We start from the raw sequence: 12,815 nt of genomic DNA on the forward strand, positions 1-12,815 counted from the left end.
CTGAAAATGCTCTTTGAATCCATAGCTATCATCGAATGGATTCTATACAATTTATTTAATAAGAGAAAACATTGCATCTATATTATTTATACTTTAACAGTTGCCTCAAGTCCTTGTTAAAAGTAACATTTAAAACTTAGCCTTTTTAAAAAAGCCAAGAAATAGTATCATATGAAACCTGGGTTGTCATAAAATTTGTAGAATATATAGGGGTATGTAGAGTTAGTGTTAGTCAGTCAGTTGTGTCTGACTCTCTGTGACCCTATGGGCTGTAGCCTGCCAGACTCCTCTGTCCATGGAATTCTCCAGCCAATAATACTGGAGTGGGTTGCCATTCCCTTCTCCATGGGATCTTCCCAACCCAGGGATCGAACCTGGGTCTCCTACATTGCAGGTGGATTCTTTACTGTCTGAGCCATCAGGGAAGCTCAGATAAGGCTTCGTAAGTGCCATCTAATGTTACACATGTGTGTACGCACAAGATAGAAAGAGAGGAAGAGTAAGGAAGAGGGAGAAAAAAGTAGAAGCTACTTTTTCTAGGTTTTTTATGCTTACCTTGCTCTGCTGACATTGCCATACCTTACTCTTCCCTATGTAGGGTGCTCCTTCTGGTGAGAGTGACAAGTTATTAGAGAAAAATCAGGAAGTCACTTTGTAGTTCACTGATTTAATTCCCCCAGGAGCTTATTTATATTTAATTTTGTTAGACTTTACTTTGATCCAATCCATTTCATGAGAGTGTATTAACCGAGTCACCTAGGATATTAACCTAGTGTATGAACCAGGAAGGGTTATATATATGTCACTAGCTAATTTCCCTGGTGAGGGATAATCTGAGTTCTTCCTTGAAGTTTTATTAATAATGAAAAGCTTGTACCAACATTCTGTAGTTTTCTTTGTAGATGCTTGGAGGTAAAAAGAAGAAAGGTCCTCTATAGGACTTTATATTGGTATCATGGCAGTACCAGGAATCAGTTTTTGCTGTTCTTTCTTTTATCTTTTACACTGATACTTCTACATTTTTACCTATTTGTAGGTAAAATTTGTATAGATAGATTTGTATTAAGTGATATTGATTTTATTAGAAACAGGCTGAATGAAATAATGAACCACCAGGACAGATGAATTAGTCAGAAGTGGTAAATTTTAGTTCTGATTTTGCCATTTGTCTCTGTTACCAACAGTAAGCTGCCTATTAAATCAGACTATGCTTGAAATCTTCTCCAAAATAATGTAGTTAGATAGACTTAATTAAATGGTAAAATATTTTAAAATTCATTAATGCAAAGTGCTTCTGGCAGACTTTGGTGTTAATGATTGGAAATCAGTTGTATTTCCTACATAAAATAGTGAAAGCTGTAACTGAATGACCAGTGAAAGGACCATAGCATCACTGGAATTTGAGTCTTTCATTTCATACTGCTGAAAAATAATGAGGATTAAGTGACTGTCTGTTGGGTTACGTTCAGTGATATGAGTGCCATGGAATATAGAGAATTTGTGTCCCAGTATTGAGCTGGCATACTATTTTTAGTAAATACCCACAGTTTTTTCATAAGAGAAATAAGTATTTAGGTCATATGGTGAATATTAGAGATAATTTGGGATTGTGTCTCCATGTGCAGAAATTTTTTAGAAAATAGAAATACCTAACTTCCTATTGAGTAAATTTATACATGATATAATTTATCCTTTAAAAAAAGTGTACAATCCAGTATATTTTAGTATGTCTATAAGGTTGTTCAACTATCACCACTATGTAATTCCAGAACATTTTCATTGTGCCAGGAAGATACAGTCTAACCAGTAAGAATCATTCTGTACTTCCCTCTTCTGCCACTCCCTGGCAACCACTAGTCTACTTTCTTTTTCTATTTGGGGCATTTCATATGAATGGAATTAAGCAATATCCGCATGCATAAATTTAAAAACAGTCACTAAAACATTTCAGGAAATGTTCTCCTGAAAAGATTTGCGAAAAATATTTTATAAGGATAAATAATATTTAAAATAAATTTAGTAATAATTAGCTGACTTGTTTACATAGCTCAGGTTGTCATATGTGCTAAAAGTAGGAGAAGCCAATGGTTATACAGATCTACGATGTTCTGTGTGTGTGTTTTACAGTTATGTATGAGGGGAACAGGATCGCTTTCCTATACTAATTTTCCCAGTAGAATCAGTGTTATAATTTATGAGAACTTAATTTCAGTGGAATACGAATTCTATGTGTTTTACTTTTTAAACCACAACCATAGCCTTCCTCTTCCACAGTGTACTCATTCAGTCTTTAAAACTCTTATGCTCAATAGCCTCTTTCAGTCCAGTTCAGTCGCTTAGGCATGTTTAACTCTTGTGACCCCATGAATCGCAGCACGCCAGGCCTCCCTGTCCATCACCAACTCCCAGAGTTTACCCAAACTCATGTCCATTGAGCAGGGTGACGATATACAGCCTTGATGTACTCCTTTTCCTATTTGGAACCAGTCTGTTGTTCCATGTCCAGTTCTAACTGTTGCTTCCTGACCTGCATACAGGTTTCTCAAGAGGCAGGTCAGGTGGTCTGGTATTCTCATCTCTTTTAGAATTTTCCACAGTTTATTGTGATCCACACAGTCAAAGGCTTTGGCATAGTCAATGATAGCCTCTTTAATGACATAAAATTAACAAAATATATTCTGTAGTGAGAACAGTTTAAAGAGATGAATCATTTATTGTTTCTAAAGCCTTTGGAAGGTAAAACATGTAACCTAACACTGAATGTCAGTCTGCCAAGACTGAAAAGAGCACCACCAGTACCTGTGGCCAGTCACTTTTGGTCTTCTTTATATAATGCTTTCAGCCTTGCTTCACCAAAGTTGTTTGTGCAACACTGGGCCGCCCTGTTTTGTAGCCTGCTCTATATGTTTCCCCTGTAACTTCAGCTCTAGCCATTTACCCAAATATGAATACTGTTGAATAGTAGGAAGGGTTTATTTTGGGAGAGAAGTCAGAAAGAACCAAGCCTGTCATGGATCCTTATTTGAATCTACATAAGCAAAGTGTTGGAAGGAGGAGCTTAACTTTTATACCCCTACAACTGAGCTACCATGGTGGAGTTAGGATGAAATCCAAAGGCAGGACTGCACCAATGCCAAGCTTTAATGTATTAATAATTATCACTATAACAAAGTCACATGTCTTCCTCAGGTTGGAAGGCACGTACTTTGCTCCCCAGTTGATCTTTATAACAACTGTATAAACTAGGCATTGTCTCCATCTTCCTAATTAGAAGGATTATATAACTTGTCCAAGAACACACTTCTAGTTAGATGTTCCAGAGAAATTCTCTCTGAAGGTGCTGTGCTTTGCCAGCCTACTTCCCTCTTTAAAAGCATTTGCTCAAATTAATCTCAGTGATCTACCTTCATCAGTTGGTAACTAAGCTTACCATAAAAGGCCATTAGGGTCCTGGCTAAGTCTAGGTGAAGTTACAAAGTAAGCAGAGTTTGCCTTTGTCCATTTATCTTCTCCCATTTCAGCCACCACCACCATACTGTTTATTCCAGTCACAGGCTCTCAACTAATCAATAGTAAGATTTACACAAATTCAAGGCAGCTCTAGAAAATGTAACTGTACATTTATATAGTAACTGTAACTGTTTATATTGATAAATTTTTTGGTGATATTAAATCTGAAATACGATGAAGTCAAACTAATTAAAGTACATAAAATCTCAACCCATTTAAAAATTATCAGAAAATAATCCATTACAATTCTATGAAATAGAAAGCTACTAAAATCATTGAACTTCGAAAAAAATTTAAGCTATTCTGTGCATTCATTTTATTTTATTTCAGTGGATTGTATATTCAAGTTTGAACACAGAGTACTGCTTCACAGCAAGGTGGTTCATGAATACAGAGAGCCAGAACTAATGTTGTAATGTCTTTTGCAGAAAAGGCTCTGTTTTAATAAAAAACAACTGGGAAGACAGATTTCCTCTCCATTTCTAGAAAGGCAACAAATAGAGGAAATATGAATGTGACCATCAAAATTGGTTGGTGCTCGCTTGTAGCAATAGTTATTTTAATTGGTGTTTTCTCAGAGGACATATTTATATGAATAAATTATAATAATTATGTTGGTTGAATAAAATCAGAGTTTGAATACATAATCAGTTCAGCTCAGTCACTCAGTCGTGTCCAACTCTTTATGACCACATGGACTGCAGCACACCAGGCCTCCCTGTCCATCACCAACACCCAGAGCTTACTAAAACTTATGTCCATCGAGTCAGTGATGCCATCCAACCATCTCATCCTCTGTTGTCCCCCTCTCTTCCCAGCTTCAATCTTTTCTAGCATCAGGGTCTTTTCCAATGAGTTAGTTCTTCGCATCAGGTGGCCCAAGTATTGGAGCTTCCGCTTCAGCATCAGTCCTTCCATGAATATTCAGGACTGATTTCCTTTAGGATGGACTGATTGGATCTCCTTGCAGTCCAAGGCACTCTCAAGAGTCTTTTCCAACACCACAGTCAAAAGCATCAATTCTTCGGCTCTCAGCTTTCATTATAGTCCAACTCTCACATCCATACATGACTACTGGAAAAACCATAGCTTTGACTATACTGACCTTTGTTGGTAAAGTAATATCTCTGCTTTTTAATATGCTGTCTACGTAGGTCATAGCTCTTCTTCCAAAAAGCAAGCATCTTTTAATTTCATGGCTGCAGTCACCATCTGCAGTGATTTTGGAGCCCAAGAAAATAAAGTCTCTCACTGTTTCCATGGTTACCTCATATATTTGCCATGAAGTGATGGGACTGGATGCCATGTTCTTAGTTTTTTGAATGTTGAGTTTGAAGCCAACTTTTTCACTCTCCTCTTTCACTTTCATCAAGAGACTCTTTAGTTCTTCACTTTTGCCATATGGGTGGTGTCATCTGCATATCTGAGGCTATTGATATTTCTCCTGGCAATCTTGATTCCAACTTGTGCTTCATCTAACCTGGCATTTCACATGATGTACTCTGCATATAAGCTAAATAAGCAGGGTGCCAATATACAGCCTTGAGATACTCCTTTCCCAGTTTGGAACCAGTCTTTTTTTTCCTGTGTCCAGTTCTAATTGTTGCTTCTTGACCTGCGTACAGATTTTCGCAGGAGGCAGGTCGGTGGTCTGGTGTTTCCATCTCTTGGAGAATTTTCCACAGTTTGTTGTGATCCAGACAGTGTTCTGTGTTGATTAGACATCATACGGTTTTACACTTGATACACTGTCAGCTTAGGTAAAATGGGCTTACCATTCCTATTGAGCGGTTAAGCATGTGGGCTATAGAGTTAGATTTTCTGGGTTTGCTGGCTCTACTGCCTATTAGATTATTAGCTGTGCAAGTCACTTTACCTCTCCCAGTCTCAGCTGCCTCATTCGTGACGTCGTATCTAAGGGTTGATGTAAGGACTGAATGAATGGTAAAGTGTTTAGAACAATGTTAGCTATTATTCCTGTTTTTATGAAAAGAATCATTTATATTTTTATTTATATATATATATATTTCACAATTTACTCTTTTTTAAATTTATTTTTATTCAATCTAGTGAAACTATCTCATTTGGCCATAGATCTTAAAATTGCGCAGGTCCTAGAGATCTTCAGAACTGCAATTTGCTTTTTTTGAGGTAAATAGGACAATGTAAAACACAAACAGTGAAGCTAGGGAAGTTAAATGACTTTTCTGAGGTCAGTTATTTTGCAAATCAAGGTTATTTTTTTCCCCTCAAATTCTGTTCTAACACACAGTGCTGCTATCTTCAGGACCATTTTTCCCTTAGTATTTTGGGTGGGTCTTGATCAGGGTTGACACTTGGAACCAATGCATTATGCATTTTTTTGTGTTTGGCTTTTATTTAAACTCACATTTGCAAGATTCATCCATATTTTTTTGCATGTAGATGTTGATTTTTCATGTTTTTTGCTGTGTGTGTCCCCTTTGTGTTAATATATCACAGTCCAATATGTTATTGAAGAGTGAGTCAGGTGGTTTCCAGTTTCTGACTCTATAAATGTCCTTCTGTAAATGTGATGTACATGTTTTTGGTGTCATGCGTGCCTGATGTATATTTACCTTAGAGTTGTTTGGGCACACAGTACAGCTGTTTTATTCTACAACAAAACTGTTTAACCCTTCGGCAAAATTGTTTTGCCAAACGGTTTCCCAAAGTGACCTTTCCAGTTTGCCCTTCCATTAACAAGGTAAAAACATTCCATTTGCTCCACAATCTCACCCACACTTGACATTCTTGGTCTTTTTAATTTTAAGCATTATGATATATTGATACATCATGTTGTACTGTACTTCAAATTTGCATTTCCCTGACAACTAGTGAAGATGAGCAATTTTTCATATATGTGTGGACCAATTTCCTTAATTTTAAATAATAGAAAATAAGAGTAGATTTTTAAATACAAACAAGTACAAACATTTCCCCGAAGATCATTTTTCTTTTTCTTTTTTTGGCAGGAGATGTTAGCTTGGGTAGTTTGATTCTTTTATTTTCACATTAGTATGCAAATATGGATGATCTAGCTCTCTCACTTAAAATGAGTAGGAAAGTAGGGATTAAATGACTATCACTCAAGTAATTTTTTTTTTAAAGTAATGACAGGAATGAAACTGACTCAGAGACTTTTAAACATGTGAATGTAAAGAGGAGGAAAAAAAAAGCAATGGTATATAATTCACCAAGAATCTCTTTGTTCTTAAAAAAAAAAGAAACACATAATTTATATAGGTGACATTAAAAAAGAAAATAATTTTGAGCAACATAACCAATAAGCTTAGCTGTCTCTAAAGTAATTCTGGAAGCATGGGAAATATGCAGTATGCATTGGAGGGTCTCATGCATGAACACAATTATAAATTAGTTGGCTTTATATTTCTCCATAAGGTGCTGTGTAACCAGAATGCTAATGCTGACTTTGGGGATCTATGCAGTAATGAAAAAGGTAGAAATAGCAATCAAGAGGAAAATGTGTTGTTTTACACATCACATGCAATATTTTTGGAAAGTTTCCTGAATGTCTGTAGTTATTAAGGAATAGTATGTCAGCAAACAGTTGAAAGAGCTGAGTGCTAATGGTGTTGCTATAAATCATGTGCATGGCCTTGGTTTGAATTGTCTTTTCTCATCAAAATTACCTTAATTTAGTATTAAAATAATATTGAATAAATCATAGAATTAATACCCTTTCTTAATTATATAGGTATGTGTGAAAAATGGGCAAAAAATAGTTCACTTGTATAATACTTAGTTAAGGTCATTGAGCTTGTGATAGGGAATATTTTCACTAAAGACAAATAGCTAAGTTTTATTAAAGAGAGATCTCATCTCTGTTTAATAAAGATAATCCTGTAGGCTTCCTGAACACCATCATTAATTTTGTGCTGATATTTTTTCATAAACTCTTCAAACAGGCATTTGGCATCCTGCTATCTTTTAGACATTTTAAAAACTGAGAAATGTCACATCAGTGGAAAAAATACTGGACTGGCAATATATTAGTAAGCAAGAATAATTAACAATATAGCCTTCAGATTAATGACTTACGAGATACCACATGATACATTTTAATGATCTTGAGAAAAAATGAAAAATCTATTGTTAAGTAGTCAGCCGGCAGAGCTGACATGCCAGGGAAGTACAGGGCAGAATTACAGGATGATGGCAATGTCATAGCAACTTGCTGGTGTGTTCTCTACTTCACAGTCCTGAGATGTGTGACTCATTCTCTCTTCCTAATCCTACTACAACACTTTTAATGTCTTAACTAAAATAATAATTCATACATTAATAGTCAATCCATCTAAAAAGATATAACATAAAAAGTAAAAATCCCCCTTCCCCCCCACCACTGAGCTTCTAGTCCTTGTGTGTCCATCCAGAGGATTTTCAATGAGTCCACTCACATACGCATGTGTAGGCTTATGTACAGTAAATGATGTCACACATCTTCCTGTACTTTGATCTTGGAGATGTTTCCTTATCAACAAATGTTTTAAAATGGCTGCATGGTACTCCACTGTATAATTCATCACAATGTTATTTCTTCCCCCTCAAAGGATATCTTGATTGTCTCCAATCTGTTTTTGCTGTTTTTCTTATGAAAATCAATATTGTGGGATGTCACACATGTACAGTCTTGGGGTGCTTTTTTGCCCTTTTATCTCTATGGTAAATTGCTGAGTGTGGCATTGCTGGGTAAGAGACTATGGCACTTTTGAATATTGCCAGCTCTTGTGCTACTATTATTTTCTTGCTCTAAATTACACAAAGCTAGTGCAGCCTGATCTTCCCTTCTAGTAAGGAGCACTTGGTGGCAGCGCTGAGGGAAACCTGAAAACACCACTTTTCTCTCAGTGTCATGAGTTCTTTAAAAAGAGCCTCAGGGACATTTTTCTTTTTCCCAAGCAACCTTGACAAGGTAATATCAATTCATGGGAGATTCCTCCATGAAAGATAGTCTATAAAAGCCTGAACTTTATTGTTTTACCACAAACAACATTGTCTGGTGAGCTGATAAAATTAATTCCCATTCTACATCTTTGGTAAATTCTGTAGATAGCATAAGGATATATTGAATTTATTTATTTTTCCTGAAATGAAAGTGGTTTTCCAGAAGACATAACACGGGTACAGCCCTCTGATTTGGAGGCATTATACTGTGCCTGTTTCATCATGTTTTATTTTAAAATAATGGAGAATACTCAGCCTCTAGTTCTTCACTCTGAATTGTAATTTCTCTTCATTATTAAGGTTCTTGAATAAATGTATTTTGTGGGTTTTATTATTTTTCATGCCCCATTACATTTTCTCAAAAGAATGTCTCTGCCCATCTAATGACATTGCTTAAATGGCCTAAAACTCTTCAGAAGAAAGCTTTATGCAAATTTGTCTGTAATAATAATTAAATCAAACTGTCTAGCACAGCTCTAAGAGAATAAAAATGGGACTCTTTAGGTGATTGGAAAGCTCGTCCTTCTTAGTAGTATAAGGCTTTGAAACAAGTGAGAGGATTTCAGATTTATACGAAAGCAAAAGATCCATAATCTGGATATCATTCATATGAGACACAATTTAACAGAGAAGACAAAACACTTATCTTAGGCAGAAAATGCAGCTTCTTATCTGCTGCGTTGGAAGGTAATTGTTTTAAAAATGAGCTTAGTTTCTTCTGAGAAGAGATCAAACAAAACAGCATTTTGAAATCAGAATAGGGAAAAATAAGGTATATGCAATTTAAAGCATTTTACCAGTTGATTTAAGCAGTTAGGTTCAACGTAGTAAGTCAGGAATACCAGCTGCATAATAGAGGTAAGTGGACATCAGAGTGCCCATTGGAGAACAAAGCCACAATTCCCACCCACCCCAAGAGGAAGGACAAAGCAGCAACTCAGCCGCCTTAGCCTCTCCAGTGGATGCGTTGAATACTGTATGTGGCCTGTGCTCCCTGGCACATATTTACAGACTGTGTAAAATTAGTATCGATTAAAAATTAGATTTAGAGAACACAATGATATTAGAGTTCAGTGTGAGGAAGGGTCAGCAAGGCGTGCTCTTTTTCAGTTTAGAGATGCTTGTGATAAAGTACAATTCAGGCACATTTCTTTTTGTACAAATGCTGGCCCTTAATTCAAAACTATTTCACTATTAAAAATACATATGAAATCATATGAAATTGCTTTAAAAGCTGTTAGTGGAGTTGGTGGTGGTAAGAATAGAGCTGCATTCAACTCAGGAAATTATAAACTTGTAAAATATCTCTTCTTTGGAATGGTTGCTATAATCCCATGGCCTGCTACTAGAATATTCTATCCACATTATATTCTAGAACCTTTGCCTAGATTTTGCTTCTAAATCGCAACAGCTGCTATTTACACTCTCTTCACTGCAGTTGCTGGAATGTTGCCTCTATTGAGGAACTGGATATATGGTCTCTGGAGCTGGAGCAACACCAGGTTTTTAGGATTTGATGTTCAGATCTTGGCCTTATTGTTTGTTTTATAATTTAGTTACATTGTTGGTATAAAAACATTTCTGGGCTGGCTGACTTCAGTGTGGCCCTCAATTATAAATATTATTTCAAATTGTAAAGGCAACTCACAAACACTTATGCAACAAACTCAGCAACTTAGGAAAGAGAATTTTATGTCTCCACAGCATAACAGAGCATATACAGATATAATATTTATGATTTTAACTATTGTCAAGTGACCCCAATGATCCGTGGTACATACATTCGTAATTTTGCTGAGATCTGAATTTAATTCATCAAGCTGTGAGAGCTATATGCAGGAACACATCACTTAGCTCAGTGCTTCTCAAATTTTAATGGGAATATGAATCACCTGGGGATCTTGTTAAAATGAAAATTATGATTCAGTTGTTCTGGAGTGCAGCCTGAGAGTTTGCATTTTCAGCCAGTTCGTGGGTGATGCTGTTTTGGGGAACACACTTTGATTAGCAAAGATTTAGTTATTGGTTGTGCTTTCCTGGTTGTTTAGACTCTCAGTGGAGCTTCATTTTTCTGTCTTGGAAAACAAGTATGTAGTAAGGTCTGTGAATATATGTTTTAGGATTTATTTTTTAAGCTGACATTTATTATTTTCTGAGTATGAAAATTTAACATAAATCATCCTGTTGTCTCTCATAATGCTTTCCCATTTACAAATGAGGAAAGGAAAGGTCAGAGAGGTTACTTTACTTGCTCAAAATAATATAGCCAGTAAAGTGGCAGCACTACAGTTCAGCACATGCAGTGTTTCTCCTACGCTGCCTCATGCAATGTGCAACATATTTCATTAATGGAAGTAGAAAATCAGTGTGAATAGAAAGTAAGAAAAACTTAGGATGTTCCAGAGACAGCAATTATGTGTTAAAATATGTAAATACTTAGGAGATACAATATAACACTTATTTCTGTATGCAGTAAAAATGAGAGAAAGATCAAATGTCAATTATCCATTATTCATTACTAAAATGAAGTGTCTTGTCTGTTTATAGGAAGCAGAACTTTTCATTGCTTTGTAGTATCTTCTATGTGGGACAGAAACTATTGATCCTGGTAGTTCAGGAAGAGATATCTTAAAAGCAGATGTCTTCTGGTTGGGATTTTTATTTGATTTTGGCAAAGAACAGGAAAAGTACTTTGAATTAAAACTTATAAGTGTCTACAAAAAGATCCAGACGTACCTGGATTCTTGACTGGAATTTTTGAAAATCTATGGTCATGGAGAATTCTTTATCCTTAGTCCCTCCATTTTTTTTTTCTTCTTTTTGAAGTTTTCTTTGCATTTTTTAAGTTAAATGAGGTCCTTTCCTAAATATTTTGGTGGAATAATCCACGTCAGTCTGATTTCCTAGGCCTTTAGTAACTTTCTGAGTCTTATAAGTTATCTAGCTTTAGTTTTGTCAGCTTGTTGTGCTAAAGTGAATTGTGCTTTCTTAACTGTTTTCGTTGAGCTTGCAACTATTCGTGTCCCCCACCCTCTCACACACACACTGAAGTCTTTGGTCTTTTTATTCTAGGTCTTATAAGAACAAGATTAATAAAAGCAACCTAGTATTAGAAAACTTGGGAACAAAACTTTCCATCAGCTTGAATTCCCTTTTCTCTTTTGCAGAAATTCCCTGATTAATCCATGCCTTAGAATTGTGCTCTATGTCACTTAATTCCTGGGGTTATTTCAAAGATGGGGGTCCAAAGGAGCTAGTGAGTCTGCACAAACATACTTCATGGTGTAAAACCGAGTGTGTGCAGATGGGCTTGCATATTCTCTCAGCTTTTATTCAACCTATTCAGGTCTTTTTGACCAGTTTTAGGTCCTCATAGTTTATGGTAGTATCATTTGTAAGAACACATGAAAGAGGAACTTTTTTTCTCCCTCAAATTGTTATTGTTAGATTTGGGAAGCTAATTCTTTATTATGTTTGGAGGAAGAGAATAAAAGAGCAGTGGTTAACACATTCTTTTCACACTGTTTAGTGGGTAAGTGTCATGTCCTTAAACCGATAAAAATTTGCGCTTTTCTGATCACAAATGAGTTTATCTCACAGCAAGCAGTGTTAAGAATTTCTCATTTGTGTTTATGCCTATAGTCTACCTCCAGCTTTTCTCAGGCCCTGAATCTCAGAAAGGTCACTTTGATTTGTCGGTTGGGAAGGAGGGAGGGGGTAGTCTAGTATAGAACAAAATGAACATTGTACTTGCTCACTGATTTATTTCATCTATTAATGTCCCTTCAGACCAGGATTTTTAAATGCTGTAGGGTTTGGAGCGGGAGGAGACAGTCAGCTGAATGTGGCATGGAAGTGGATTAACTCTCCTGGCTGAGTTTACCGTATGCCCAAGAATGAGTTTAGGAGCTAGAGAGCTTGGAATAATCCTAGAAATAGTAGTATGGGGATGGTTGCTCTATGCATATGGAAATTGTGTGAAATAAAGGTGAAATTACATGTCTTGCTGCTGTATCTCTTTCTAATTTTCATTCCTTTGAAAAATAGTTATTAAGTACCGCCTACGAATTAGTTTCTGCTAGACACTGGAGAGAGAGTGATGAACAAAATAAGATTTGTCTCTGCCCTTGTGAACCTAATAATCAAATTGGGGAGACAGACATTAGTCATCTTATAATCAAGTATGCAGTGCAATGTTGCAGCAGTAAGATGTTGATAAAGCACCTGCAGTAAGTGAAATTCATCTAGCATGGAGATCAGAGAAGGCATCCTTTAGAAAATTATGTTGAATTGAGATCTGATAAATAAATAGCATTACA

The 12,815-nt window shown here is 36.0% G+C and overlaps 1 protein-coding gene across 2 annotated transcripts in view; it reads left to right on the plus strand.

Annotated features, from left to right (window-relative positions):
- Positions 1-12,815, plus strand: part of NELL2 (neural EGFL like 2) — a 380,317-nt gene that overhangs the window by 101,214 nt on the left and 266,288 nt on the right. The gene's annotated exons all lie outside the window — the stretch shown is intronic.

This window comes from Capra hircus, chromosome 5 (assembly GCF_001704415.2).
Source record: "Capra hircus breed San Clemente chromosome 5, ASM170441v1, whole genome shotgun sequence".
In the NCBI taxonomy this organism is placed as follows: domain Eukaryota; kingdom Metazoa; phylum Chordata; class Mammalia; order Artiodactyla; family Bovidae; genus Capra; species Capra hircus.